Source organism: Herpailurus yagouaroundi, unplaced genomic scaffold, assembly GCF_014898765.1.
Source record: "Herpailurus yagouaroundi ecotype Mexico unplaced genomic scaffold, PumYag 164, whole genome shotgun sequence".
NCBI lineage: Eukaryota > Metazoa > Chordata > Mammalia > Carnivora > Felidae > Herpailurus > Herpailurus yagouaroundi.
The window spans coordinates 27,750,841-27,776,357 of record NW_024412405.1 but is presented as its reverse complement, the minus strand read 5'-3'; the positions used below and the strand labels follow the sequence as shown (position 1 = coordinate 27,776,357).

The 25,517-nt window shown below is 34.0% G+C and overlaps 1 long non-coding RNA gene across 1 annotated transcript; it reads left to right on the top strand.

Moving 5' to 3' along the window:
- The first annotated feature begins 1,638 nt into the window (after positions 1-1,638).
- LOC121037944 (uncharacterized) lies at positions 1,639-11,848 on the top strand. Its single transcript, XR_005794072.1, has 3 exons — positions 1,639-1,842; positions 10,506-10,653; positions 11,787-11,848. It is a non-coding gene; the product is annotated as an uncharacterized LOC121037944 (long non-coding RNA).
- Positions 11,849-25,517: the final 13,669 nt, after the last annotated feature.

Below are 25,517 nucleotides of genomic sequence, written 5' to 3'. Positions count from 1 at the left end.
TCTATTGGAGGTCATGTGGTACTTATCCTTTCTTCTATTAATGTGGTGTGTATCACGTTGATTGATTTGCAAATATTGAACCATGCTTGCAGCCCCAGAACAAATCCCACTTGATCATTGTGAGTGATAGTTTTAATGAACTCTTGGATTCAATTTGCTAGTATTGCTTGAGACTTTTTGCATGCATGTTCATCAGTGATATTGGCCTATATTTCTCATTTTTAGTAGAGTCTTTGTCTGGTTTTGAAATCAGGGTGATATTGACCTCATATAATGAGCTTGGAAGTTTTCCTTGCATTTATGTTTTGTGGAATAGTTTGAGAAGAATAGTTATTAAATCTTCCTCAAATGTTTGGTAGAAATCCAGTGTGTCATTCAAAACCATTGTTTCCTTGTTGATTTTCTGCTGAGATGATCTGTCCATTGTTGTAAATGGGATGTTAAAGTACCTTACTATTATAATATTATTATCAATGAGGTTTTTTTATGGTTGTTATTAACTTTTTTCGTTTATTTATTTATTTTGAGAGGGACAGGGACGTAAAAGTACAGGAAGGTAGAGAGAGAGGGAGTAAGATAAAGAGAGAGAGAGAGAATCCCAAGCAGGCTCCACACTGCCAGCTCAGAGCCGGATGCTGGGCTCAAAACTGCAAACTGTGAGGTCATGACCTGATCCTAAACCAAGAGTCAGACGCTTAACTGACTGAAACACCCAAGCACCCTACTTATATTTGTTATTAGCTGTTTTTATATATTTGCCTTCCTCCAAGTTGGGGGAATAAATATTTACAATTGTGATCTGCTTGTTGGATAGGCCTCTTTATTATGATACAGTAGTCTTCATCTCTGTTACATACAGTGATGCCTTTGGTTTAAAATCTAGTTTTTCTGATATAAGTATGGCTACTCCAGCTTTCTTCTGAATGTTAATGATAAATGTTTCTCTATCCCTTCATTTTCAAGCTTCAGGTTTTTTAGGTCTAAAATGAGTCCCCTATAGGCAACACATAGATGGGTCTTCTTTGTTTTATCCATTCTGACACCCTATGTTGTTTTTTTTTTTAATTTTTTTTTTGTTTATTTATTTTTGAGAGAGAGAGAGGCAGACTGAAACTAGGGGGAGGGTCAGAGAGATAGGGACGCACAGAATTGGAAGTAAGGCTCCAGGCTCTGAGCTGTCAGCACAGAGCCCAATAGGGGGCTCAGACCCATGAACTGTGAGATCATGATCTGAGCTGAAGTCAGTCGCTTAACCAGCTGAGCCATCCAAGTGTACCATTGCCCTATGTCTTTTGATTAAAGATGTATTTCATTTACAGTCAGAATAATTATTGATAGATATGGATTTAATGCTATTTTATTAATTGTTTGAAACGTCGTTGATTCTGGAGATTTTCTGTTTCTTTCTAGTCTTTGTCGCTTTGGGTCTTTCTTTCCCATTTAAAGAGTCCCCTTTAAATATTTCTTGCAAGGCTGTTTTAGTGGTCACAAACCCCTTTAGTTTTTGTTTGTCTGGGAAACTCTATATCTCCTTTTATTCTGAATTATAACCTTGCTGTATAGAGTATTCTTGGCTGCACATTTTTCCCGTTCAGCACATTGTATCATGCGACTTCCTTCTGGCCTGCCAAGTTTCTGTGGAGACATCTACTGCTAATCTTGCTGGTTTTCCTTTGTAAATTAGGGACGGCTGTTGTCTTGCTGCTTTTAGGACTTTTTCTTTATCTCTATATTTTGGAAATTTAACTACGATATTTCATGTTGGTGGCCTGTTTTTGTTGATTTTGATGGGAGTTCTCTGTGCCTCCTAGATTTGGATGTCTGTTTCTTTCCTCAAATTAGGTAAGTTTTCAGCTATAATTTCCTCAAATAAACCTTCTGTTCCCTTTTCTCTCTCTTTTTCTCCTGAGACTTCTATGATACGAATGTTACTATGCTTGATGGAATCATTGAGTTCCCTAAGTCTATTTTTGTGATCCAAAATTTTTCTTTCCCTTTTTTGTTCAGCTTCATTATTTTCCATAATTTTATATTCTATATTACGTATTTGCTCCTCTGCTTCTTCCATCCTGAGGTCATCATATGCCGTCAGTTATGAACCTCAGTTATTGCATTTTTCATTTCAGCCTGATTTTTTTGTAGCTCTTTTATGTCTGTGGTAAGGGTTTCCCTGATGTCTTCTATGATTTTCTTAGGCCCGGTGAGTATCTTTATGATTGTTGCTTTAAATTATGAATCAGGCATATTACTTATATCTGTTTCAATTAAATCCCTGGCTATAAACTTTTCATGTTCTTTCTTTTGGATGAATTACTCTGTCTTGACATTTTGTCTAAATCTCTGTCTTCTCTGTGTTAGGAAGGCCTGTTATGTTTCCTTCTCCTGACTGTAGTGGCTTTATGAAAAAGAGGTTAGATAATGGCCAGAGCCTGGCATTACAGGAAGTGTCTCTGGTGTGTGTTGTGCCCACTCTGCTGCTGTATTTCAGTCACTCTATCTCTCAGGTCATTCATCTGCAAAGTTCTTTTTTTCTGAAGTGGGGAATGTTTGGACTTGGTGAATTTTAACTAGGTATGCTCTGGGGTACTTGGTAAAAGAGACCTGATGCTATTTCCACAAGAACTGAAGTTTTGCAGAACTCTATGGGCAATAAGACATGGTGTATGCAGGGTTTTTGTGCTGGTCTTCTGGAGGAGGGGCCCACTGTGATAATTCTTAGGCACATTTTCTGGAGAAAAGCAGTACCAGCAGAGCCTAGGGGGAGTGAACTTAGGTGTAAGCAGGTAGGCAGCCAGTGTTAGCACTGTGATGTTTATTAAAGTGGTTTATACTGAGGGGCGAGGGAGAGAAATGGTGCCAGCCATCTCCTTTGTCCCTAGAGAGGGGGTTCATGCTTGCTACTGTCAGGGAAGCTCTCCCAGAAGAGCAAACAATTTCCCCTCGTGCATCCTAGGCTATTTTCAGATTCCTGTTTTCATACTTTCTGTGTCCAGGTTGCTTGCCTGCCTGGTGCAGTGCAGTGCACTTTGGGCTCTATCCTAGCCAGGTCAGCTGATTTTTAAAACTCCAAACTTTAGGGACCTGGAGTGGCAAAGACCTGTGCTGGTCTTCTAGAGGAGGTTCTCACTGCACTGAAGGTTTGACCCTGAAGGGCAGTTGCACCAGAATGCCAGAGTATGGGGTTTGGAGCAAAGCACATTCAACTGCCAGTGTCTGGGTTAGCTGTCTTCAGCATTTGTCTCTGCACTCATGCTGAGGGGTAGAAGAGGGAAATGGCACCCATCAGCTCTTTTGTCCCTGGAGAAGCAATGCCACCTCTCTTAGATGTGTCCTAAGAAGAGGAAACAGCCTCTCCTAGTGTGTTTAAGCAATCTTACCTTAAAATAGTATGTGAGAAAGATATTCCGCTGGTCATTTTTTCCTTTATCTTTGTGCAAAGAACACACAAGCAAGCTGGTGACTTCTTAAAAAAAAAAAAAAAGAAGAAGAAGAAGAAGGGTTTCTTGCTTTAGTTACTGCATTAAATGGTACTTTTCTTTCCCTCCTCATTCTTCTCCTCCTCAATGTTCTTCTTCCCCTTCTTTTTTATTCTTCTTCTCTTTCTGCTTTTCCTCTATCTTTTCTCCTTTCCTCTTCCTTCTCCTCTCCCCTTCCTCATCCTTGTCCTCCTCCTACTCCTTTTTGTTCTTTTCCTCTTTCTTTTCCCTCTCCTGCTCATGCTCTCCTTGTCCTTCTTCTTCTTTTCCCCTTGCTGTCCTTCCCCATTCCAGTTTCTGTCATCCTTTTACTTCAATCTGGTTTTCCCTATATTTTTTTAATTGAAATAATTGTTCCAGTTCTTCTCACCCCTAGGTTCATGTGAGTTCCATATAAAAATTGTGGGTTTTTTTGTTTTCTTTATATTGAACATATATAGCTGGGGACTGTAACAAACGTCATAGAAAGAAAACCTGTTTAAACTGACCTTCTTCATGGAGCCCTTTAGTAGGATATCAGTAGGATATCCTGCCTTCTGAGACATAACAGCTCCAGCAACAACCCTTTGATTGTCTGTACTTGATGTTTTAACTTTTATTTTTTAAATTGTTAAATTGTTAATTTTTTTATGTTTTAACTTTTAGAGTTCTGGGTTTGTTTTATTTTGTTACCATCGTTTCTTGTCTGAATTTTGTGTATTTTCTTTCAATAACAACTACATGATGTTTTCATAGCAAAAAACCATTCAGGTAAAGAAATAGATAAGAAATTTTCTCATACTTGTACTTTTTTCTTGAGTGAATTTTGCTAGTCTTGTATTATGGCTGCTTTCATAATATTTTAAAATGGATTTTCAAATTAAGTTTGCTTAGGGTCAATTTTTCTTTTTCCAATAATGCTACCTATGTGTGTCTTGGCAAGTCATTCAATTTCTTTATCTCAGCTTTTTTGTTTTTTTTAATGAAGTTCATAATAACAGCTAACTCGGTTGTGAGGATTGAATTAATATTCTTAAAGTATATAAATGATTATTAACATAAGTATTTAATAGAAAATATGACAAATTATTATTCTTTCATTTTATGTTTCCATTCCCAAATCACATTTTTGTAATTTTTCTGGATATTTGTATGAAGTTGTTGTTTTTTCCTCTTATACCTCCATTTTCAAAATACAAAAAATTATACTGATTCAGATATCCTTAGTTCCTCATAATGTTTCAAAAATCTTCTGTATTTAGAGATTATCAATTTTTCTCTTGATACTACTACCTCTAGCAAAGGAAGCATTTTAGATTAATTAAAAGAACTCCCATACCACATTTTCTGCCTAAAAACTTGTTGACTTTATTTCTATGTAGTAGAGAGGATATGTCTCAGGTTTGGGGTTATGTTTTATTTTTATTTATTTATTTATTTATTTAAAGTTATTTTTAATTTTTAATTTTTTTTTAATTTGGAGAGTCGGGGGAGGGGCAGAGAGATGGAGACAGAGGATCCAAAGTGGGCTCCTGGAGGACAGCAGAGAGCCCAATGTGGAGCTTGAACTCACAAACTGCCAGATCATGACCTGAGCGGAAGTCGGATGCTGAGCGAACTGAACCACCCAGGTGCCCCTGGGCCTATATTTTAATGCAAATATTTAATGCATCTATCCCTTGCAAAAGGCAAAGATTCAGATAAAGAGGAAAAGTGTTCTCAAAAAGATACGAATTTGGGGTCACTCTGATATCAAAGAAGAATTAACTATAAACAATCAAAAAAGGAAGCATTTATATTTCTTTTTTCATCATTAAGAGATATGGATTTTAATTAAATATGCTTCCCATACTTAACTAATTAAACTTCTCATGGTGCAATCTGAAACTTAGTTAACGGTTGTATTTCTAGATTTTAGATGCAGTACTTTTACTTTAAGCAAAGCACGTTTCTAAAAATTGATCGGTTTTATTAAAAAAATTTTAAATTATTTCTATACATTCTGAAATAAGCTCCTAAAATTCAACTATTTATATGGATATAGAATTGAAGTAACATATATTTAAATATTGTTTGCTCAATAAATGCCTTAGATAAAATACCCAGTCAAATGAAAATTGGTTCATTACTGGGAATATGCAACTCTCCTTAGAGTTCTATATCATTTGGTCATTTGAAGGTAATTACAAAACTACTTTCTGCCATATGAGTTGTAGCCTAATTAAACTAGCCTCTAGGCAGCCACAGTAGTGATTCTGGATAAGCAGCATTTTCTCAAACTCCCCCAATACTACTATATTTCTCACAACTTTGCTGATTTCATGTGTTTCTTGCCAACTTCAACTTTTTCATATTTTAATATGACTCAGTGCTGGAATAAAATCTTTCATAGAAGAAAATCAGCAAGATCTCCTTTGAAAAGAGTAAACAATGAAATTTGTGAAATTGGTAAAAACAACCATCAGGAATAAACATGTATACATTTTATGAACGTGGAGTAAATTATAATTAAATGCTTGTTATGCTGTGTTCAAATATAAATTAATGAGAAAGTGAATATATCAACTTAATGGCTATTGTTTCTAAAAGAAATGCAGATATTCATATCTCATATGAATTTAAATGCAGATTCTAATGAAAGTTATTAGAAATAATACTTCAGATATTTCTAAAGTTTGGTTTATAAATAGTGTAAATTAACATTTATTTAAAGAAGGTTGATGTAACAGTAAGTATATGAAGAATTGTGCAGTTAATAATAAGGAATAACTCGTATATTTTCAGGGATTCATGGTACTCATGTGCAATAGAAGTTTCAAATTCATGTAAATTCATACATTGGTGTATGCAACACTCATTTTATGCCTTAGGACTTTATGACACAAATTTAGGTTTTACATCATATATTTTTATTTCACTTTTAATTATAAAATATTCTAAACAAATTGAAAAAATATAAAGATTAATGATATATTAAGAACCTTATCCTTCCATTCAGATTTCATAGATTTTTTTATTGTCATCATTTTTTAAAGATAATTTTAATGATATTTTTAATGAAATGAAATATTAAGATAGTTTTAAGCACACTTTGTTCTTCTTTCTTTTCAATGAGAACCCATGTCTTTGAATTTGGTCTGTGTTCTTAAGCAAAAAAATTCATAATTTATGAAAACATACATAAGCACACATATACATACATACACACATTCATATCATAGGTATTAAAACATTGTGAAAAAATAAATAAAACACACAAAATTAAAAAAATAAAGTAGCCTTTAAAAAAGAAAATGAAAATAATACTGTTGGATGCTGACTTCCTACATCAACAAAACAGCATGTAGACACTGGTGATTAGTTTACTCTGTCACTTGAAAGATATTTCTTTTGCTACTCTTACCTCCTGCTGCTAAGGAGAATTATGTCATTGTTGCTGCCATGTAAATGATCTGCAATTTCCAAGTTGCTTTCAGTACTTACTGTCTTTTATGTTGTTGAGTTTCATCAATATGCTTTTATGTGGATTTATTTCATTTTTTTTACAATATTGCTCAGGATTCAGTAATTAATTCAGGTTTTCATCTAATATTTACTGAGGGTTTCCTATGGGTCAAGCACTTCTCTCTATATAAAGGCATTCTGGACAAGGCAGGCATAATCTGATGCTCACCATGCATATTGGACAACACTGAATGAAACGTTAGGTCAAAAAATATATATATGTAATGTGAAATATTAAGTGTTTTTACTAAATTTAGCAAAGTCTAAAAGATTATTTTTTAAAATGTTCATTATCCTAGCATCATTTAGGTTTACTATCTATTATATTTCCTGTTAAATTCATTTTGAGTCTTTTTATTCTCTTATGCACAACTTTACTCTATGTTTCATATTTGTCTTCCTGCTCCATGAAGAATACTCTGTTTTTCTCACTCTTCTTTCCTTTCCCTGCAAATACTGTGTTTGGGTGAGAGAAAGTAGTAAACAAAAATATTTATTATGCAAATTTGCCCATAAAGTTTGAGGTGAATGTTATTACAACTTCTCCTTGGAAAAGTAAAAATGTCTGTAGTTCTGAGACTGTATCATACTATCTTTGAATTCCCAGTGTATGGCAACCTTGCTGAAACACCCATTTATAAAATTATTTAATTAAATGTAAATATATAAAGATGTATTGTTAGTATATATATGTCTTTGAACATAAATGAATTTTAAATAAACACTGATTCAAGAGTGATGCTAAGTAGGGAGGAGCTAGTTATATGTGACTACTTTAATTTAAATATAAATTAATTTAAAAAATAAACCAAATATCCACTTTTCATACTGGTAATTTCAAATCCTCAATTGCCACATATAACTAGTGGTTATCATACTATAGGGCACCTTTTCCATCACTGCAGGAAGTTTTATCGGATAGTTCTCTGAAGGATATGACATCTCAAAATATCTGTTACATATGTCCTCAAAGTTAGATTCACATAGATGAAATCCATAATTTTCATAGTGCACTGGTGTATCTTAAATTATCCCTAATCTCTATAAGACTGATCAAATTGAGGGATCTTGACATTTGAATCTTCAAAAAAATAACCTATTAATAAGGATGTAATTCAACAATCAGTCATTTGGCTCACTATTAGCAACATGGCAACAAATAATCATGTTTCAAATGAGGAGACAGATTTGCCAAATATCAGATTGATAATGTTTTACAAATGCCAAAGTAAAATCTGCATTGTTGCACAGAGGTAGTCCAAAGGTGGAAATAATCAATACTTGTCAGGTGGAGAGAGGACGACATATAATGTTGTCTAGAGTGGACACAGAAAAATGGAGTACTGATTTGCTAGTTCTAATACAGGGAGCAGGAAAGAATGGAGAAGTGCATTCAGGAAAAAGGAAGAAGGATGAACAAAGTCCAAGGTTACATAAAAAATGACAACCATAGCAACTTGGAATTATTTGAGAATGGCAATGCAAAATGTGTGTGCCAGGCATAAGAGAGTTGAGGTTGAAAAATGAGACAAAGACACACTCACAGAGAGCTGTGGACTGCTCTATGGCCCACCTTAGTTACTAATAAATAATTCCTAAAACACCACTACTTTTCCTGTAACTTCTGCAAAAACATGCATATAATTATTATAATGAACAGTAGTTCCTAAGGAATTACTCTGTGTTCTGATGTCTGTATGCATCTTTCAGTACTCTGTGGGAAAGTACCATATAACATTTTTATCTTCTGCTATATATTAATATGAAAAAGAGGTATTATAGTAAAGTGTGTAACAATATAACACTATGTAAAAGTGAATTTTAAGGATCATTAACTATTTCTCTTTAAAGTAACTTCTGGTAGTTAAATATCCTATGTTTGAAAATGATATATTATCAAATATGCCCTTCACCTTTTTTAGTCTTATTTTAACCTCATTCTTCACAATCCCATTTTACGCTATGCTATATATTTAACTTTATAATCACCCCCACAGTGAAAAAGATAAGATTCCTTCAAGAGCATTCTCCTCTGTAAATCTTGTCTTCACAGGAAGTACTTCCTTGCTGGAATTCATTCACTTATACTGCTGGAAGTATTCCAAGATGTTAAGGACCCATTTAATAAATTGATTTTCACAAAATTCATGGAAGCTATTATTCTCATTTATTTGATATCAAAAAGTGTCTTTCTTTGTTAATCATTAGGAGATTAATTACAGTCACAGTCAGCAAATCTGAAGCATGAAAATTAGGTAATTTAGTATTCAAATAATAAAAATACCACATACATATCCTATAGTGATATATACTGCTCTCTGTAGGGGTTATTATAATGCAGAGTGACTTGTATATTTTAATTGAAATAATTATAACTGTCTCCTATAATTCTAAGCTACCATTTAGATTGGGGAATATTGTAAAGTATTTTCTTTCTAAATATAGATGGATCAGAGATATGGACAGATTTTTAGATAGTGGCATATGTCAATTAAAATACAATTTCATACTAGGTATAAATATGAAAAATTCTATCATGTTGTGTATAAATAATATATAAATATATGTAAATATTCCATTTCATAAGAAATCTGGAAAATTTTATGTTCTATGTGACACCATATTTTGCAATATCCAATGATTATTTTTCTGTGTTAAAAATTAAATTTCCTGGGGTGCCCATGGCTCAGTCGGTTTAGCATCTGACTTCTGCTCAGGTCATGATCTCACGGTTCGTAGTTACAACCTGCCTGAGGTTCTGCACTGAAGCCTGTTTCGGATTCTCCTTCTCTGCCTGCCCCTCCCCTGTTCGTGCTCTGTCTCTCTCTCTCTCTCTCAAAAATAAATAAACATTAAAAAAAAAATAAAAAATAAAAATTACATTTCCTAAATGTTTATTCTTAAAAGATAAAATTGCTCAATTTTAATTTTTTATGATAGACCCCCAGCAGTTTTGAAAAATACAAGGAAAAGGAAAGAAATCCCTGATTTAAAGACATAAGATCTAGGTGCACCTGGGTGACTCAGTTGGTTAAAAATCCGACTTCTAGTTTCTGCTAAGGTCATGATCTCATGGTTTGTGAGTTCGAGCCTTGCGTCAGGCTCCGCACTGGCAGCACAGAGCCTGCTTGGGATTTTCTGTCTCTCCCTCTGTCCCTCCCCACTTGCACTGTCTCTGTCTGTCTCAAAATAAATAAATAAACTTAAAAAAAAAGTAAAGATGCAAGATCTAAACAAACTGGCTTGCATAAACCACTTTGGGAGAGAGCAGAGAGACAACAACTTTTGTATGCCACCCTTTCCAAGACCCTTCTCAGGTCACTGAATCTTATGGACTTCTCTGAGAGCTCTCAAATTTGTCTTTATTTTCTCCATTTCATGTGCTCACAGCCTTCGATTTCTTAGGGAATCTTCTAACAACTTACCTATCATGGCAGTGACTAACATTTGCCAAACATTTCCTTTGTGCCAAATTTTTACTTATTAACTCATTTTGTCCTTGCCGTAAGCCGACAATGGGAAATAGTATTATCTTCATTTTTGCAGTAATGTAACTGAAGAACAAGAGGAAGATTAATTAAATTTTCTATAGTCATGGAGCTAGTAAGAAGGGGAACCTGGTTATGAAGGCAGAACATCTGGCTCTAGTCAATGCCACTTCTCTCCTTCTACAACCCAGAAGCCATATAATGAGGTAATTTCTTTTCACATTTCATAACCATTACAAGGTATGTAAGCCAAACCATAGTCACAGCATCTTGTGTCATAAAGGGAGAAACACATTCATTCGAGTAATAATGTGGAGAAAAATAAAGCAGTGTCTATTTCCTTTTTCTAGGCAAGGATACACTTCTATTTTAGATATTCATATCATAAAATAAATACAAAGACAATAGTTGGCACAAGCAATGGTAAATGAGATTGACAGACAGGTCTTAGCCATCCTGTAAGCTTTGTTACCACTTCAGCAAATTCTTTCAAACAGCAAGCTTGCTAAACAAACAGTTTCAATGTAAGTCTCCCAGCATCCTTAAGGCACTCTTCTAAGCAGATACCTCCTCATAATTCCCTTATATAGGAAAATTCCAGAGCTACCTTTCTGTGGATGACAATGGATGTCAATTTTGTTTGATAGGGCTGATATTGTATACTTCTACTAGGAGGTACATGTCCTGGATCCATTAACTCCTCAGAAGCTACAAAATATTTATATTCTAATTCTATCCTTCATTTTCTCATATCCTCCAGGATATTCCTACAAAAGAAACTTCCATTTATTAACTACTTGGTTAAAGGATCAAATAAAAAGCATGATCAATTACTGATTTTTTATCTTGTAGAATTTTATGAAATTTTGTTTTATTCTCCAAAGATGAGGAAGACCAATTAGAATCTTTTGACACGTATTAGGAACTAATGGATTTAAACATAGTTAATATAGGGGTGCCCGGGTGGCTCAGTCAATTAAGTGTCTGACTCTTGGTTTCGGCTCAGGTTATGATCTCATGGTTTTGTGGGTTCCAGCTCCACATTGGACTCTGCTGACAGCGCAGAGCCTGCTTGGGATTCTCTTGTCTCCCTCTCTCTCTGCCCCTCACCTATTCATGCTCTCTCTGTCTCTCTCAAAATAATTAAACTTAAAAAAAATAAGCATCATTAATATATATTTAATGCACAGCAGTGATTATTCTTATTGGTACTCAGATTGTCCCAGATGTCCAGTGAGAGGTTTCTTTGACTGTGAGAGATTTTTTGACATATAGTCAAGTAGTCAAATATCAAAGATAAGCAGGTTTTGATAACCACTTTATTTTCTTTAACGTCAAGATATATTTTGGAATCACCACGGATAATTCTACCCTGTATTCAGAATCAACAATTTTTCTAAGGTGGGTTGGCTACTTATAGTGAGAAATAGTAAATATTGATCTCAATTTGTATGCTATGTATATTTGCTGCTATAGATTTGTGCAAGGTCTTGGGCAGTTTTCAATAGATAAAACTAGAAAATATATATTTTTAGGATAAGGTATCTGAAACATTGATAGTTCCATTTCAATCCAAAGCCACAGAGTTTTTCTATAACTTCATAAATCTTCCATATGTATGTTCTACTTCAGAATGAAAAAAACAAATCTCTGTTCTCAGTGACATCTGCACAATTACTAATATATTTTATTGTGCAATACATGGATAATAGCCCAGGATAAAAAAATAAAGGACTAATGCAAACAATATTATTATAAAGAAAGCAGTCTTCTGAGAAATGTTTTAATTATTCAGTACTTAGATTTTATAATATTAGAAATGCACAAAATATTGTTTTACAGTGTTTCAAAAGCACATGTAGTATTATCTGTGTTTATTTATTTTGTTTAATGTTAATGATTTCTCTTAAAATTAAACTTTATTGACATAACACAATATAATTCATGCTACAAAGTCAGATATAACAAAAGTATGTTTCTAGAAATAATCTTTTATTTTATTCCCACCCCCTCCAATCTAATTATTTTATTTATCTATTTACTTTTATAGTTGTTTTTCTAATTTATAGTTTTTCCTTCCCTTGTTCTTTTCTCTTTTTCTTTTTCTTTTTTTAATGTTTATTTATTTTAGAGAGAGACAAAGCACATGTAGGGGAGGAGCAGAGAGAGAGAGGGAAACACAGAATCTGAAGCAGGCTCCAGGCTCTGAGCTGTCAGCAGAGACCCCAACGCAGGGCTTGAACCCACCAACCCTGAGATCATGACCTGAGCGTAAGTCAAACGCTCAACCAACTGAGCCACCCAGGTGCCCCTCTTTTTTCTTAAATATAAGTAGATATATGAATATGGTGTGTTTGTAAATTTGTTTTTATTATTAGGATATATTCACGCATACACATAGATTCATTGTCAGGGTCTCTGGAAAATTCTTCATTCCTAGTAATTTTCCACTAAAACCTGACTCTCTCTAGTCCCGTATCCTGCTCCTACCTAGAATCAGAATTCTTTCACTCCCAGTTGCCCATATTTGGACTAAGAAAATTGCACAAACTTACTGACCATATGAAACTTTACACACTTATGCTCTGGTCAACCATAAACCCAAGGAGGAAAAGACCATATATAATTCCTTCCATCCCAAAATGAAGTAATGAAGTTCCTTCCCTAATCTATACTTTGTGTTGCCATGCCTTGCAAGTCAAATTGAAGATTTTCTTGTTTAATAGTAGCATACTAAACAAAAGCTTCACTGCTCTTCTTTTCCATTTAATATTAAATCCCAGTGGTCATTCCATGTTTGTACATGATATTTCTCTTTCCTTTTTAAAAACTGTATAGCACCCTATTGTGAGATTTACTGTAACATATTCAACCCATACCCTAATGATGGACAACTGTGCTATTTATAGAATCATACTGTTATAAATAGCACTGAAAATAATAGCCATGTGTATGACTCTTCATAATTTTACAAGTGTATCTTTAGGATGGTTTTTAGTTCAAAGGTTACAACTCTTTCATCAGGGTGTTACTGTTTTGCAGTTTTCACCAACATATGCATGTCTGCTTTCCTGAAGGCTTACCATGTCAGAAATTTTTTGTAGTTTTGATAATCTGCTAGATGAAAAATACTGTCTTGATTTGCATTTATCTTATTTTTGAGCAATTTGAACATTTTCTTCATATATGAAAGTTCCATTTCCATATTTGAAGTTCCATTTTTCTATGAATACTCTTCTTGTCTCTAGCTATAGAGTTGTCGACCATTTTATTCTTTATTTTCAGAAGCTCTTTATTTATTACAGACATCAATAATTGTGTTTAATTTTTATTTCCAAGACCACTCAAGCATGGCCATTTTTTTGGACTATTGAACAGCTATTCAACAAAATAAACATTTAAAGTTTGTTTTTAACTTAACATCTCACTATGCTATGCAGTAGATATTTATAACTTATGCTATTCTGTATATTTAGGTTGCCCTTCAAATGGGGAAAAGTCTTCCACATTTTCACTCCTGAAGCTTTGAAATAAAATATTAATATTTACTTCTGCAACTTCTATGGCAACAAGGGTATAATCACATATTGTGATCTAGCCTTAAAACAACCTGAGGAAGCAGATGCTATTCAGAACCTACTTTCAGAAAAGGGCCTAGTTTATTGAAAGTGACTGTGGCAGTAGTTATGTACATAATGGCCAAAGTCAGTTAGATGAGCTATAGTATGTGTGCTCTGGGCAGCATCTCTGGGTCATGGCTGATAGAACCCTGTAATATTAGCACCTTGTAACACTGGTGTTATTACTATCTGTGCAGACTCCAAACTCTTTGCCTCTCAACAGTCTATTAGCCAAATTATATCTTGTAATAAATGTTGATCCAAATTAAACAAGCTATAATGGGTTTTGTTAACTCTGAACTTTGACTGACTGGGACCAGAAGTGGATTTCTGCAGGTAACAGACCCTCATGAAATGAAATTTTGACATTTTTATGTTGTTGTGTGTTTGAAGGATTTGAATATCCAGCTAGCATTAAAGAATGATAATCTGGTAGGCTTTGGCATGCAAATACAGAGTTTTAAAAAAATTAATGCCTGTTTGTGCATGCCTATCAAACATAAGATCTTAGGAGACTGAACAGGTTTTGCCAAAGAACAGTGTGAGGGACATGGAGAACATCATGATTTAGCTTCTGTTGGCTTCTTCTGATTATACTAGAGAGTTTAAATAAAGAAAGAACAAGTTCAAAGTTCCAAACATTTGATTCAAAGTAAAGTATGGTTTGATAACCAGAAACTTAAAAAAAAAATGTTTACTTATATATTTAAGAAAGAGAATGTGAAAGGGGGAAGGGCAGAGAAACAGGGAGACAGAGGATCTGAAGCAGGCTCTGGCTGAAAGCAGAAACACCATGTAAGAACATGACCTGAACCCTCAGTCAGATGCTTAACCAACTGAGCCACCAAGGAACCCCCATAACCTGTAACTTTTTCTGACTGCTATATCCTAGTTTCCAAAGGGCTGAGTTACCCAGAATTCGAAGGTTAAACTTCTAAATTGTCAAATTATACTCTTTGAATTCTTAGATTTGTCAGCCTTTAAAAATGAAAATTAATGCCTTTTCTAGTAAAATAGTTGAAATAACAATTGAAATGAAAGCATGTGGGAGAGTTAGAAAATCAGATGATTCCCATGCCCCATGTCTCTCTGATTCTCCCTCCCCAGCTGATGCAGCACCTTCCCCCTCACATAAGGAGAAAATTCTAGCCTCAACTTAATGATCTGTGGCAAACTTTGCAAGGGAAGGCACATCTTAAGTTGGAATCTCAAACACTTCAGTCTCATACCTTCTCCAAATTTCCTGTAGTTAGACTCATATCCCAGTAAAATTAGACTCATTATCTCATATTCTGTAGCAGTAGAATTTCACATGAAATTTTGCATGATTTTATAAGTTCTAGATAGTGTTTTAGAGTAGGTTTTGGTAGTGGTAGGCCATGGAACCTGTAATATAATTTTATATAGCAATAGAGATAAACTTGCTAGAGTTTACAGTTTAATATGCTTGCTCTTGCAGCCAAGAGAGGTTCTTGTTTGCTCATTTGATGGTCCAAAAGCAGAAATCTCAAAGCTGTTTCACAATAAATGAAGCTAAGATGCTAGAAATTCCTTAGTATGATGTTGAGAATTTAAACACAGAACAATAACAATAAAACTCAGAAGGACAACAACAACAACAAAATGATGGAGTGTATTCATCATGTTTGTCCACTCAGCAACCTCTGACTCTCACCTAAGCCACTCTCCCATGACATGGAGGAGGGTGCCAAAATCTTTTAAAACACAGTATTGTTTTCCCTTTAGACTAAAATTGAATAAGAAGCATTGTAATTAAAATATACTTGTGGATATTGTGCTTTGGCACTCAACCTCTATTTTCATCTCCTTTGTTACTTTGCTTGACTTATAGGGAATTAAAGCCTAAAATCTGTTTTGTTTTCTTTTTCCTCACAAGAGTCTGCCAGAGCTATGTTTCTGGACTTAATTTGAATTTTTTCAATGAAACTCTCTCAAGCCATATTTGTAATGTAGAATTGACACAGAGGCAGCATATTCCCTATCTTGGAGGATAGCTTGCCCTGTAAAAAAAAAAAAAAAAAAAAAAAGAAAGAAAAGAAAAAGAAAAAGAAAAGAAAAATGGGTAACCAGTTAAGTGGCAAAGTTTAATGGAATCCTTGCAACTTGTAATCTTGTAGTCTGGAAAACTGGAGTCCAAATACTAGCAAAACAATCTCTGCCTTCAGGTCCCTCTTCTGTTCCAGTTACGGTGTTGCAATATCTATGGAGTTACGTGTCTAAGACCATCTCATAGCTAATGGAAGTTATTGGTGATTTCTGGTCCTGGAATTTGTAACCAAAGGCTATCTTCTGCTGCCCTTTGAGTGGCAAGTATTCTGGTTACAGGACCTTAGAGAAAGCATTTTACCTCAGTGAAGGGAGGACTATATTCCCCTGATACGACTCTCCCATACTATGATTGGTTGCTTCTGAGCCTAAAGTACACAATGTGAGTATGAGAAGAGTTACTGTGAAATGAAAATGTCACATCCAATCAACGGCCAAGTTTAACTTACAAGAAAGAATAAGCAGCTCACAAAAACTGAGCAGCAGCTCACCCATTCCTTACACAACCGGTCTCACTTATTGTTTTGTTTTGTTTTGTTTTGTTTTGTTTTGTTTTGTTTTGTTTTGTTAACACTATTCCAATGGAGTGCTATCTATAAGATTGCTTTACCTAACAAGAAAGCATGATTTTCTGTAATGGAATAGCTGACTTGTAAGATGGGCAAATTCAAAAGAGTATGGCAGCAATTCACCATGACTATGGCAACTTGTTGGCAGCTCAAACACACCATTGTATGCTCTGTGTAATACAATAAGCTCTAGCAAGTGCCTTTTGCCGTAAAGTATATCATTTTGAGATCTACTAGAAATACTTCAGTTGGGATATAAGTGCTATTGTTAATGATGCAGATGTAGAGTTAGATCCTTCTACTTTCTAGGATTGGATTGTTAAGGGGTTATCCATATGAAGATCCAATGGCAGCAAACACAATAGGTATGAGCTTGTAGGAAAGCAACTAGAAAAATAATACTGATTAGTATTTCCATTTCCATTTTGCACTCTGGATCTATATTTGAATTCACTGGGAAAATATAAGCTGCATGAAGGCATTCAGTGCTGAATGAGGGATTCATGTGGTACATGCCTTAGCTACCAATGCTCACAAACAGAAGCTACCTGTAAGTCTCTGCAAGGACACATGTTTTAGAAAGATATTAGCATGCAGTTTGTGGACATGGACAAGCTTGCAATTCTCAGACAGCCTTGGTAAAACCTCTACCTTTAAACAGGGGCCTATGATATGTTTTGTTTTTGTTTTGTTTTGCCATATGCATTTTGTTAGGATATGAAGTTGCTGTGCTTCTTGCAGGAGCAGGCAAACACTGACATACAATTTAAGCCCTAAACCACCACATATATATATATTTTTCCCTTAAGTACTGTGATTCCCTGATATTATAATTAGGCAATCAGATTCTTTTTGCAGCTGCAGCTACCAAGGAATGGAAACATGGGCTGATGGTTATCTAATAAGAACTTTTACGTACTAGTTGGTCTACTTATCCTCTGATGTTTATATGCTGAACATTAGTAGAGATCTTCTGAGTTGGCCAGGCTCTTAAGTACTCCTAGTATAGTGTGAAGACCCAGTGGGAATAGTTTATCTGATCTGAAAGGACTAAGAATTTCCATATCTCAGCTCTGAGCACTTATCTCCATTTTCAACTCCAAAGTCACTCCAGTAAATGGCCCAGGAGGTTCACCTTGGTTGTAATGACAATGACTGGATGGCCACAGATTTTTTTTTCTTTATCTTTCAGGATGAAGCCTACTAGCCTCTCTCACTAGAAGAGAAACTGTAATGTTAACTATATTTGGAGTGATTTTACAATTTGTTGGATGTTTACTCTGAAAGTAGAAAATATTGCCCCAATTCTTATTCCTTTTCAGTAGATTCTATGTGCCATGAAGACACCCTTATCTATTTTCCAGGAGCATTCTGTGAACACAGTCACTCACTCTTGTCTTTCATTAGAGTTTACTGCTCCAAGAAAGGGATGCAGTTTGACCAATCCCTAGCAGGAATAGCAAAACTCAGCTGGTCAGGAATAAATTGGTCTTATCCACAAAAGAAAGAAGGAAGCGCATGTAGGGCAGGTCTTGTTAGTAGTGAAAAACTTTATCTTTCTTATTTTATATTACATATATTGGCAGACAGACTTTAATAGCCTTCTCTAATATACCAGTCAGTATAGTCAACTTACAATATGATTTCCTTGAAATGTTAAGACCAGCATAATATGGTCCCAGAAGATATCTTGTGAAACCATTCCCATATAATGCATTAAGAATTCTCTTTCTGAAATTATCTAAAGTCTGTGTTTGACTTTCCTGGTGTTACTCTTGATAGTCATACTAATTGTGTCAAACTCTTTACCTTCTCTAGCAGAATAAGACTTTCATTTCTTCCTGTTGGCTCCCACTGGATTGGACCTCTAATAGTGTCAACAGTTGCTGAACTTCTCATGTAAAGTCCAATTAATCACTCTTCATGAAAAGGAAGTTTTCATTAAATAATCCTTGAAGGGCCCAGAGAGGTCTCCCTACCCTGCACTCCATCTTACCTAACATCTTCAAATCAACAACCTCAATATATAATTTCACTAGCTGAGCTTTAAAGACTCCTCAAGGTCATTCCCTGGGATTGGTTGTTTCCTTTTTTTTTCTGTAGGAATTATTTTCATAGTATAATCATCTCTGCCTCCACAGCAAATGCTTTGTTAGATAATTATGAAGGCTAGAAAAATTCTATGCACTCTGATGTTATTTCACTTAGACAATCTCAATTTGGTAATTATTCTGTTTAGCCTACAATATGGTAACTAAACACCTTACATAATATGCATGTTAAAACTTGAAGAACATGGCACTTTTTATGTGGAATGATTGCAGGAGGAGAATAAAGACATCCTATCAGTGATAGGATTCTGGAATTGGTTATCTACTGTAATTGGTAGGCTGGTAGTTTATAGAAGTGAAGAGTTAATAAACTAAGTGACACAATGGGAATAAGAAGTATAAAGAAAGTTTAGATTAATGGCTGATTCTACCTTCACTAAAGCACTAAGAGAGAAAATGCCAACACTGGTTTGAATCTATCTAACTGAAATAGGAAGCCAAATAAGTTGTTGATCCACCACTACAGGATTCCAAATCCCTTATGCATTCATAAAACTTTGCATCCTGAGAGCCAGGGGTCCCTTGTTTCTACAAGATAAAACTTGAAATGCAGTTTTCTTTTCTTCATTTTCATCCACTCCCTAAATGTACATTTGCAATTTTCCATTGAGAATTTACACTCAAGGGTGAAAGTATGTTCAATTTAAGTTCTCCCTTCAGCAAAAATGGCTGAAAAGATATTTCTTCCCACATGCTACCATAATCTTTATGGCAGATAAGTGGGAACTTCAATGTATTGAGCAAATGCAATATGCTAGGCATTTTGCATGTTAACTCATATAATTCTTCCAAACAACTCTATGAGCTGAACATTATTTTCATCCCAATTTTACACTTGAGAAAACTAACACTTATATAGGTTAAATAACCTGCTTGGGATTGTAGTACCCAAGTAGAATTTTAGAGTAGCATTGACTTGTTTGCTCAGCTACACTTAATGCCCCCTTCATCCTTCTAGCCTGTTTTAGCATTTTATTTATCCCAACTACTGTATACTCCTCCATTTTCATGGGCTATCACTCTATGTATTCTCTCCTGGGTGCATTATCAGTATATCCTTTTTCCTATTACGATGAATTTTAAGCAGAGTGGAATGAACACTGGCTTAACAATGTGAATAAAGTGCAACATGGAACTTCTGTTTCTGGCCAAGATGGAGTAACAGGAAAGATAATTACTCTCCCATATGTAGCAGTAAAAACAATGAGCAGAATAAATGAAATATACATTGAATTTCTATACATTGTACCAGGAAATAAATGATACTGATTCATGAGAGATGGGAAGCAAACATGTTGAGCACTATGAATGCCCCAGCTTACTGCCTTGAGAAAGTTGCCAGACTATAGAATGGAGAAGAAATCTCAGTAAATACTGATAGATAACTTGAGTTGGGGAAAGGGCTAAAAGTTCAGAGAAACAAAGGTAGTGTTCATAGGACAGGAGAAAGAAGCATAGCAAGAGAAATCCAGAGATTTTAGAGGATCCTCCATCAGTATTCAACAGAAAAATAAATGTCACATATATGAGAAAAAATTACCCAAAACTGGGGAAACACTACTCAAAAAGTTAAGAATAGCAGTGCATGACACATACCAACATGGTCAATGGTTAATGTTCCAATCAGCCATACTAGAAAACCTCATTACATGTGAGTAATTTAATTGAGTCCTCAAAAGTATCTTTTCTCAAGAGTGGGGAATCATTAACAATATAGTAAACACAGCTTTGGTTCCCCCTAACAAATATTAATATCAAGATTCAAAAGCAGGTAAGTTATGGTTTACAAGTAACTGATCCACATAACAGAACAAAACTCAGATATTTATGTGAAAAAAAAAATTTAGCACCTAAAAATGTAAAATTCACAATGTCTTTCTCCTCATTGAAAGATATAAGAGATACAAAAAAGCAGGAATATACAATACAAGAACGAGAGATGTCAATCAATCAAAACTGATGTAAAGGTAACAGACATGGTAAAATTAGAAGGCAAGGCTATTAAAGTTTTTATAAGTATGTACTATTTGTTAGTGGTAACATCCATGACATAAAAGGAGGATTTAAATTTTGAGAGAAGTTAAAAAATGGTTAAAGAAGACAATTTAGGTGATACAACAAACTTTATTTAATGCTTCATGAAGTGGGCTGTTTCCATTTGGAGAATTAAGACATGGGAGAGAAAGCAAGAAGTTTTATAGGATAAGAAATAAAGAACAAAGAAGAGACAAATAGAAAACATCTGTTTGGCTGAGGCCACACAGTCAACCTTGGTTGGGTTTAGAAGGCCCAGAGTTGGCTTGGCATTGGGGGATTGGCCGGCTAAATATTCTGTGTTTTTGGTAAAGCAGGGGCATTTACAGGGACATGAAAGTTACTTAAATTTTGGTTTGCTGACATGAAACCCTAGGCAGAAGCAGCTGTATTTTATTTGTGCCTAGAAAGTTATTTCAAAAAGGATGAGAAGCAAAGTGAATGAAATGATAAGTGTACCAGGTGGCATTAGGAACAGATATTTTGAAAGAAAAGATTAGTGAACTTGGAAAGGTAGCAAAAATGTATTACAATTATTAAATCCGAGTCACCTGGGTGGCTCAGTAGGCAAGCGACTGACTTTGGCTCAGGTCATGATCTCACAGTCCCTGAGTTTGAGCTCCACGTCAGGCTCTGTGCTGACAGCTCAGAACCTGGAGCCTACTTCAGATTCTGTGTCTCCTCCTCTCTCTGCCCTTCCCCCTCACACTCTGTCTCTCTCTCTCAAAAATAAACATTAAAAAATTATTAAATTCAAAGAAGGAATATAAAAACAAAACAAGACAAAACAAAAAAACATTATTGAGATGTGGGACAAATCAAAGGAAACTAAAGTATGTGTAATAAAAGTCTCCAAAAAAAAGAAGTGGAACAGAAATATATTTGAAAAAATGAAATTAAAAACTTTCCAATTTTGAAGAGCTGTAAATAACAGCTCTAAGAGCTCAACAACTCCCAAACACAAGACACATAAAGAAAACTACAGAAAAGCAATGTAATCAAATTGCCGAAAACCAATGATGAGGGCAAAATCTGAATAGAACCCATACAAAATGACATGTTCCATGTGGAGGAACAAAGATACAATTTATACAAGATTTTTAGTGAGAAACAACTCATAAGAGAAGACATTGGAACAGCATCAAAAAGTGCACACACAAAGAATCTGCAAACCCAGAATAGTATATCCACAGAATATATGTTTAAAAAAAAGAGTAATAGACTTTTTAAAGATATGCAAATGCTGAAAGAATTCAGCAGATCTGCATTACAAGAAATACAAAAGTTAGTCCTTCGGGCAGAAGAAATTATGGGTCTATATGGGTCTATGTGGAACTGTCAACTGTTTGGATACTTATATAAAATGTTTCCTCTTTATTAATTCTCTTTACAAGATGTTTAAATAAAAATAATTTTTAAAATGTGGGGATTAAAATGTGTAAGATGACTATAAAATAATCATATAAAGACGTGTAAGGGAAAAAATGAAAGTAGGCTATTGTGAAGCTTTTATACCATGTTTAACATGGTATAATGTCAGTAGATTGTGATAAGTCAAAGATGTATACCCTACACCTGAATGTGACCACTAGCATAGCAAATAGTGTAGCAATAAAAAGCTTCCAAAATGAAATAAAAATATACTGTTAACAAAACAAGCCAGTAAAAGGAGAAAGAGGAACAAAAGAAAAGATAGAAAAATAGAAAATTAAACAATACCATGATGGTAGTAAGCCTAACTACATCAATCAAATGTAAATAGTATAAACACCCAATTAGAAAGAAGAGATTTTCAAACTGGATGAAAAAAAAAAGACCCACTATATGATGCCTAAAAAAATGGATTTTAAGGGAAAGACATATATAAATAAGTTAGAGAAAGTTATGAAAAGCTAGCAATAATCAAAAGAAGGATAGAGTGGCTATATGAATATCAGAAAATGATTTAAGAGGAAAGACTTTTTTAGTGGTAAAGAAGACAATTTATCAAGAAGGTATATCAATCTTAAAATTTTATTCAACTAATAACAATAAAAATATATGAGGTAACTGTGCAAAGTAAATAAAACACTTTTAAATAGCCCATATGTCAAAGAAGAGATAAAATAAATCTGAAAATATTTTGAGCTGAATAAAAATAAAAACACAACATATGTAAATGTTTGAGGTGCTGTTGTATCTGTAATTATTGGGAAATATATAGAACTAAATGTCTTCATTAAGAAAAATAAAATGACTCAAATGAATGACCTCAGCTTCCATTTTAGTAAAATAGGATAACAACTATAAATTAAGCACAAATTAAGTGTAGGAAAGGAAATAATAAAGAGTAAAAAAAAAAACGAACTAAATAAAATAAATAGAAAACAAAAAACAATTAAATAGATAATAGAATAAGTGAAATCAAAATTTGGCTAACTGGGATGGCCATTAAATTAATAAAATTAATACTATGGGATGATAGCTCAATATAATACACTGCATATAAAGATATTTGCTTCTTGTCCTTTAGGCATCACTAATATCTTATTCCAAAATTGTACTGAAATTGTATCAGATTACCACACTGATATTAATGGAGCCAGTTTAGAGAGAGGTTTCCTGCATCTAGACTAGTGTTTACTCAACTTATACATGATAACAACAATTTTCATTATAAATCAAAGGAATATATATATATAGTCAATATAAAACAAAAAACACTAAAATAAAAGTAATCAAAAATAAAATTCTTTTAACACATTGTTGTCATAATAACTACATATCATATATTACTCTAAAGGAATATGTTTGTAAGTTGCCTTTTCTTAAAGGAATTAAGTGTTTTTATGTGTGTGTATAACAGATAAAGCAAAAAGATTTTCTTAGAATGACAAAACTATTCTTTATGATATAAGTAGATAAATGACACTATGTATTTGTTAAAACCCATAGAACTCTAAAGCACAAAAAAATCAAAATAATATATGCAAATTAAAAAAATAGGAATTTGGAGAACTCAGGATAGAATTCAGACTGTGACAATAAAATCTAGCTTTCAAGTGTATAAAATAACTTTATACAGCAGGGAAAGGTGCTGAACTAAGTAACTTTAGAAATGGGAAAGTAACTTCATGTAAGACCTATTATGTTGGTTTATAAATCTGTGCCTATGAGTGTATGGGTTAATAATTCAAAACTGAATTAAACTGAACCTGAAAAATTTAGTAATGGATGCTTGAAGGTTGGGAGCAAGATTTGTCACCTCTGGAGTGGGAGATTATAGACAAGTAGGTGGGGAAGGGAAAAATTATCCAAGTGGTAATGTTTTAGAGTTGGGGACATCAGAATGAACTTATATTACCTTAAAATATAGACACATGAATTTAGAAATATTTATAAATATATGTATACCCATGGGTTAGTATATACTCACGTATTTTGTTGCTTTTCAACTGAGAGAGCCTAGAACAAAAGACACTCCAATAACATCAGCCAACATAGAACCCATATCTGGGTTTTTAATATCATTATTCAATAAAAGGAATCAGGACTCCTTAGAGAAATGGCCGATAATCAAACTGGAAGAGGAAATATGTAAGATGAGCCAGGACTATCTTGCATTGCTAAAAATTTAAAAATTGCCTAAGAAACAAACAAACAAGCCACTCTACAGATAAGGGTATGTTAAGGGGAAACAGGAGGTAATAGAGAGATTGGCTCATGGCCAAACCAAAAACAACAACAACAACAACAACAACAACAACAAACTAGTATTAGTTTTTAATCCTTAAGATAAAGTCAGTATCTGAAAAGTTTATATTGACATAAATAAGTGATGGAATAAATAACTAAATTAGCGGCAAATCATGGGCAAATCACCTGTGATGAAAAATTTTAAATAATTAAGTAGATTCTCCTTCCTCAAGGAGATGGGGCATAATACTACACTCTTCATATCTGCTTGCACAGTGACTTTCTTCTAAATAGTATGAAATATGAAAAGAATGAAAAAGAATAACTCCACAGTGGGGAAACAAAATTTTTCAGAATTATATAATCTTTTGTTGTAGATAATGATTTTGGTAAGACTGGAGTATTTACTGGAGAAAGGAAAAGCACAGACACCAGAAGATGGATTTGAGACCTATGTGTAGAACAGGTAAGATACGGCAGGGCCTCTTGAAGTAACTGGCTATGGGTGAAGATAGGAACTGTGCATTTCTCTACATGTTTCACTCTCAATCCTATTTCTATAAGCCTAAAATACTTAACATTTGTTTTTATCCTTAACTAGGTTAAGGATAACAAATACAGATGATTTTTCTGTTAGCAAACAGCATACACACACTCATAATACTCCATGCATTTGAGCAATACTAGATATAATGAAAAATAAAGGCAATCCCATTGATTTATGTTGCTTTGCTAACCTATAACAAACTTGTCAAATAGCTATTGAAAATAAAATATTTTATTTCTATGAAGTCCTCCTTGCTTCTTTCATGATCATTATGTTAAAAGACCTATCATGTATATTTTACAACAGATCAAGAAAACTAATCAAATAGATCATAGATTTTTAATTATCTTTGCTTATTGCTAATTGTTTATAGTATATTGGTATTCATATGGACTTGATCATAAAGTTGTAGTGAACTAGATTTGTCTTTACTAAGAATTATGTACT